This window comes from Numida meleagris, chromosome 10 (assembly GCF_002078875.1).
Source record: "Numida meleagris isolate 19003 breed g44 Domestic line chromosome 10, NumMel1.0, whole genome shotgun sequence".
Classification (NCBI taxonomy): domain Eukaryota; kingdom Metazoa; phylum Chordata; class Aves; order Galliformes; family Numididae; genus Numida; species Numida meleagris.
In genome coordinates, this window is record NC_034418.1 from 9,891,686 (window position 1) to 9,898,212 (window position 6,527).

Sequence of the window (6,527 nt, forward strand, 5' to 3'; positions counted from 1 at the left end):
CACATCTATCATATAAATGTGGTAAACATGACATACAGTAAAACTTAACATAGCAAAGTATAATTCCATTTTAGAAAAGTCCTATATTCTCCAAAAGCAGGCAAACATTCCAGATTATTGATCGTATGAACTGTGTTGTTCTAAACAGAACTCATGCCACATGTTCTAGTGTGTCATTGTACAGAACCGTGTTTCTGCCTGTTCGCAGATGATGTGGAGCCCTGTCAGCCTTAGGAATCATTTACATTCAACTGAAGTCATCAAGAGATTGTGTGCATCTTCAGTAGTGTCTCCAGACCCCCCACCACATGGGAATGAGTTTTCTCCTTTATTAATAAACTGAAATAAACATTGGCTACCCAGCTCAGCATGTCACTGATACGAGTTTGAGGCACTTGTTTGCATTTATTTAAGGAAGTAAAAAACACCATAGGTCTCCTCACTGGAGCTGCCCCTTGCACAGAGCTGCAAGCTCAGTTGCTGATTCCACCGTGCCTGCATTTTATGGAAGACAAATATAGGTGCCTACTTTATGAGAAAAGCTAACTCTGCAAATGGTGGGAAATGCTCAAGGTGGAGCACTAATCTCCTGACACATCAACTGAAAACTCAGTCTTCAGGAAACCAGACTTTGTCCCAGTGCCCCTTGGCCTCTTTCTCTCAATAGGCTCAGAACTATTCAGTCTCCCTTGTAGGACTGCAACACTTGTAAATTCTTGGGTCTATGTATTTTAGTCAAGGCCAAGAAACCCATCTGGTGGTAGAGTAGCAGAATATGCAGCATGTATCAAATTTTAAGCCTACTGCAAATCTTTCAAGAAATCTTTTCAAAAGCACTCAAATACTAAATAAAAGCTTGCGTACTCTTTAGCTTTCCCACAGCTCAGCTACCAATGCTGCTATAATGTGAAGTATCTCAGAGCTGCCTGTAACTCCCCATTCAACTTACAGCCACAGCTGGTGTCCCTTCACGTGATGAAATCCAGAGACATAAAGACTGCTTCACAGTATGCCGCAGTATTCTCTGTGGATCCCAGAAAGTACTGTCTGATAAATGTCCCCACATCAGATCAGTGTTTAGGCAAATTAAATATTTTGTTATAAGCCTGTTGTGCTCAAGGCATTGACATTTGTGCCCAAGACTTTCCAGTTACTTACAGCACCAGTGCAGCACAACATCCCACATGTTAGAAGCAAGGCAGTCCCTTCTGCCTGGAGCTCTCTGAAACTGCGGCTGCCCATGCTCATGCTTCTGCTAGGAGGACACCTGTGTGCTCTCATCCTGTCTTCATTTTTTTTTTTTAAAGGAGGAAAAGCACAAGCACATGCTTTGCAATCTTCAGTTTTGTCCCACCTGCAGAGTCCCCTAATGTCAAAGTGCTTTTAACAAGAGGAAAAAGATGATGTAAGGTACATAAGATGTAAAGGTACCTTTATGTAAGGTACATAAAAGATGATGTAAAGTACATAAACCATGTACTTTACAATTTCATTTCCTGGTAAGCAAAGTCCTTTTCTCCAACTGCCAAATCACATTTCCACTGGAACTGTATGTGACTTCAAAGCAATGCCTGTACTCCCTGCAGGAGGGCCTCAAAAACCTGGGCAAATGGTTATGACTGTTACCACATTCACTGTTGAGCTGTAAAGATTTCTGTGACTGTGTGCACTTTGGTAAAGTCCTCCTTGCGATGCGTCCATTCAGCAAATACCTGGGCATGATTGGAAATGATCTTCAGGGACAATTTAGGAGAGTAAGCTTCAGTCTCTGCCAAGTGACTATTGGCATTTATGCCAACTGCCAGTGCACGTGTACCACTGGGCACCTGCAAGATATGGTTCAATGTGCTTTGAAAAGAGTTTTGTTTCCATCTACTACTCTTCGTGTGCTACTTTTTTCATACATAGGATATTCCCCTAAGAATCATCAACATCACTGTAATATTGTTGATCCTGAATTCTTTCCTCGTGCAAAATTCCTGATAATTTCCATTAGTATCTTAACTGTGCAAGAACTTCTGATAAAAAAAATCGCGTAGGAAAACCCCACACGATGTTTAAACAAATCAGATCAATAGCAATTTCCTATACAAAGATTTGCTGAGTTTGTTTTTAGGACTGATGAGGTACAGAAACACAACCCTGATGGACAGGCTAGCGACGAAGGGATGTCAAACTTCTCCTGCCAATCAGAAGGAAATCTGATCTACTTATGGTCAAGAGGAGAGAAATCACATAAAGCCTTCTCCGATGACATTGTTGTCCTGGGACACGTTACCTAATAGGTATTTTTCTACAATTTTGGCTGCAGTGTTCATATGCAATAGAAACCTAATGCTGGATTATATCTGGTAAACTCACAGTGACAGAGATACTCAAGTGCCTGCACATGTAAATGTAATTGCTTTGTTCCTCTTAGAGTCTACAGTTTGTTAGAGAGTATGCACAGCCAAAAAGCAGAGAACTGCGCCCCACTGTTTCTGTTGAACTTGCTTCCATTTTAAGATACAGGAAAAGAAAAGGCCTTTCTGCCAGCTAACTCACCAAACTGGGAGAATTGACTTTCTGGAAGGATGATGACATGGCATACTTCCTTTATTTTCTCCTGGGGATACGAGATACACCATACCTGCCTGACAAAAATACCACTGTCACTGATAATCTAGCACATAATTCTCCTAGATATTAGTAGCAGCACCTCAATGACAGACATTCTGTACTTGCCAGTGTACTTTCTCAGTTTTTTCTCCTGCATAGTTTCTATCATACAGGCACGAATAAGTAGCTTTCTATTCATTTCAATGAACAGAAGCGACACGGGGTGAACAATCAGGTGGACCGTACCCCTCCTTCCCTGTCCAGGTGCCGAACTCTCAGTTTCTTTTTTCTTTTCAGGCAGCTGCTCATCGTGCTTTTTATGGTACTTCAGAGATCATATAGGTTGCAAGGAATAACAAAACCATGGATAAGAAGTTTGGGTCCTCCTTCACCCAGCACCATGGGACTGAAGATGACATTGTGGCATGCCTCTCCCATTTTAGTGGTTTTTCTGGAAGGGTGTTTTAGGGTTCTGTTGCAAAGAACCATTTTAAAGTCAGGGTAGAAGTCATCCCCAAAACGATTTATTCTTCTTGATATCATAGAAATGAAGTGAAGTTCTTCATTAGAGTATACCCCATGACAAATAATGCCCTGGTAATTAAGGGTGGGGATTTTCATGCGGTGACTGATGATGCCTTGGAAAAGAGCCATGGCACTGTGCATTCAGAAGCTAAGCTATCTAAATCCTTGCAGAACTCATTTATGCTTTTGGGAATATAGGACAGGTGTGGCAGTTACTAAACCTGGATGCTTGAGCATTCACCTCTTTTTCCCAGGTGTGGGCCATTAATTCTCGCTCAGACTTGTTTAGTTCTAACAAGCCTCTTTTGAACCAGATTTTATATATACACATACACACGATACATAGCACTTTCCTTTCAGCCTATTTATCTACTTTGTTTTTACTCACCTTTAGCTATATAGCTTCACTTTTTCTAACATTTCGTGTATATATGAAAGTAAAAAACAATATTGTTTAGTGACACTCTGAAAACAGCCATCACATTCTTGATATTTTGATAACTAGACATAGAGGAAGCAGTACTGGAAGATGCTGAACTAGCAACTTGAAATACTTTCTTGTAAGAATTATTAGCAACATAGAGAGAAAGAACAAAAGCATTGAATTCTTCCTTTCCAGGCAGTGTTACAATAAAATGGATGTTTGCTGTTAGAATAGAATGGCTTTCTTAGTATTTTCTAGAACAAAAGCACTGTAACTTTCCAAGGCTACAGTGAGTCAGTGCTAGAATTAGCAGTGCAGCCCCGAAATAGCGATCGCCACTACTAAGCAATGCTTCCTCTCCTTTCTCTTCGCCTATTCAAAAAGGCTACCTCTGACAAATCAACTATTAATAGTCAAGTTTCTACCATATTTAAATTATCAAATTGGATTGGGAGACATTTCTAACAGTAGCATTTTGATCTTGGCGGAGGTCAGTGCCAAAGGCAAAAAACAAACATCGTAACATGAAAATGCAAGAGCTATTAAGAAATAATATGAAAAACCCCCTACTACAGACTTTGTATTTCTGGGATCTTCCCAAAAGAATGCCAGCTGCTTCGTGATCATAAAGAATACGATCATATTCCAGAGTCTTTCTGTTCAGTTTCAAACAACTCTAGGTTGTGAGAATGGGAGTAGCAGTTAGTAAGAAAAAAATTCTCAGAAGACAATGATAAGGTTAGAAACTTCTCTCTTTTTTTTTTTCCCATGTCAAAACAGACAGCAAGAGACTGCTACTGCTGCTTTTTAACTGTTTGTTCACTCTTCTGTCATGACTTAGCACTCTTTGAATGATTAAAACCAGAACACTAAAGGGCTGGCAGGGGTGGACTACAGATCTGTGTCTCTTCGGCTTCTGGATGATCTGTACAGACAGGACAGAATGTTTTGACACCACTTAGTGCATCTGCCCACAAACACACTTTACAAATAGTCCAAGGGACCAATTTATATGCATGTATCTTTTAAAAGTATAAACAATTTCCTCTCTTCTAAATCACAAGAAAGTGAATTCGCATCTGTAAGAATTCTGAAGACATGATAGAGGGAAAAACTACACAGTTAAACCATGTGTGAAAGGTAAATGTTTAACAGAAATGTGCAAGTTTGAAATAAAAAGTCCAGTGAAAGCTATCCATGAGGGAAGGCAGGTAAGTGAATGCTTACAGGAGAAAAAAAACCATATAGGTTGTAGTCCAGTACATTTATATTGTTTATATTTTAGGACAAAGAAATAACTGCCCATGAAGACAGAGGTAACAACCATAAGCACTGGAACTGGACAATAAATATGACTGAGGGATAAAGCAGTTTTCACACTACGAGTATAAGGCTGCAGGAAAATTTTTGGTAAGCATTAAGTGAACATACTGACCAAGCACCGGACGGGAACATTTACCCCAGCGGGTTCCTTCGTCCCCTACATCTTTGCCTCCACTTCCCACAGATAGCTTCTGTTTCTTCAGTAGTCTTTCTGCCTTGAGCTGTGATTTACTGTGTATTACTTGAAGATGCTGAAAACTCATGGTTTTGATGGTTTTTTTCAGGGACTAGTCTTTCAAGACGCACAAAACTGGACTACGCATGTGAAAGTATACCACTATTACAATATTATACAGTCTTATAGGTGGACTGTTGCCACAGGAACACACCCAGAATCAGTGCGCAGAGGGCTACAGCCCTGCTTGTGACACTGAACTCCAGAGCCAACGCACAGCTCATGTAACCCAACGTGACAGTCAGCAGATAAGGCGGGTATTTCAGTGCCATGCCTTTAGAGCAGCACTCCTTACGTTTTTGTGATTAGTTTTTAGATTGTTTCCCTCACATCCCATACGTACTGGGGTGATTTATCCTGCAAACACTCAAAGCACACCGTGTGATGGTTTTCCTGTTACAGGACACGATGCCAGCCAAGCACTGGAGCTCCCTGCGTGCACGGAGTTACGTATGGGCTTTAATGTTTAGAACAAGCAGGCTACACGAGAATGAGTTTGTCTATATTTTATTTCCTTCATCTTGAAGATTAATGAATTAATGAATGAATGGCGATAAAGTACTCTAAAACCCCAAGGGAGCACTCTAAGAGCACACACGGAACTATTTAAGGATAGGATAATGCTTACCTGGAATTTTTGCTCTAGTTACAGATGGATGAGTCACTGCCAGAGAAAACAGAACAATATTTGAGATATTAAATACCAGAGGACTGACAAAGAAACAGCATCCTACGGTAATGAGGGGCGTAAAGCCGTGTGCCAGACTGACCCTCAGCATTCTTCCGCAAACGGGGCTCATCTTCCACAGGGCTTTACAGAAGAGGTGCGCATCAGCTGCTGAGCACGTTTTACACACGCGGTCCTTCAGAGAGGGGGACGTTACATTACGGCACGCGCTCGGTCAGAGCTCAGGGGGTGGGAGCCAGGGCGGCTGGAAAGCACTAACAGCCGGCTCAGAGAGTTAGTCTTTTTGAGATGCTTGCAAAGAAACGTAACCCATAATCTCAGACACTCAGAAGGTTTCAGGCCGTACTTTCAGCTCCTTCCCCTCAGCCTGAGGGGCACACGAAGGCAGCGCCGCCCGCCCCGCAGGCCTCGGCGACTCCCTCACGCCCGAGGCGAGAAGATGGCGTCCGGGGCCGGGCCGGGGCCGGGCCGCAGCGAGCGCGACGCAGCGAGCGCCCCCCAACGGCGGGGCAGAGCACGGCAGTGCCGCGTAGAGCCCTCTCAGCTCCGAGGCAGCGCCGCGCGCACCGCACCCCCGCCCGGGGCCGCCGAGGGCCCCGCAACGTCCCCACACAAACACGGCCGCGCCCTTTGAGCGCGAGGGAGCGTGATTGGCCGCGGGGACTGCCAATCAGGGCGGGCGTTGCATCACCCCGGCGGGAGGGCGGGCGGCGATTGGCGGGCGGGGCGGGGCG

General features: G+C 43.3%; 1 long non-coding RNA gene across 1 annotated transcript; it reads right to left on the bottom strand.

Annotated features, from left to right (window-relative positions):
• LOC110404146 lies at positions 5,597-6,444 on the bottom strand. Its single transcript, XR_002442075.1, has 2 exons — positions 5,876-6,444; positions 5,597-5,769 (listed from the first exon to the last, which is right to left on the bottom strand). It is a non-coding gene; the product is annotated as an uncharacterized LOC110404146 (long non-coding RNA).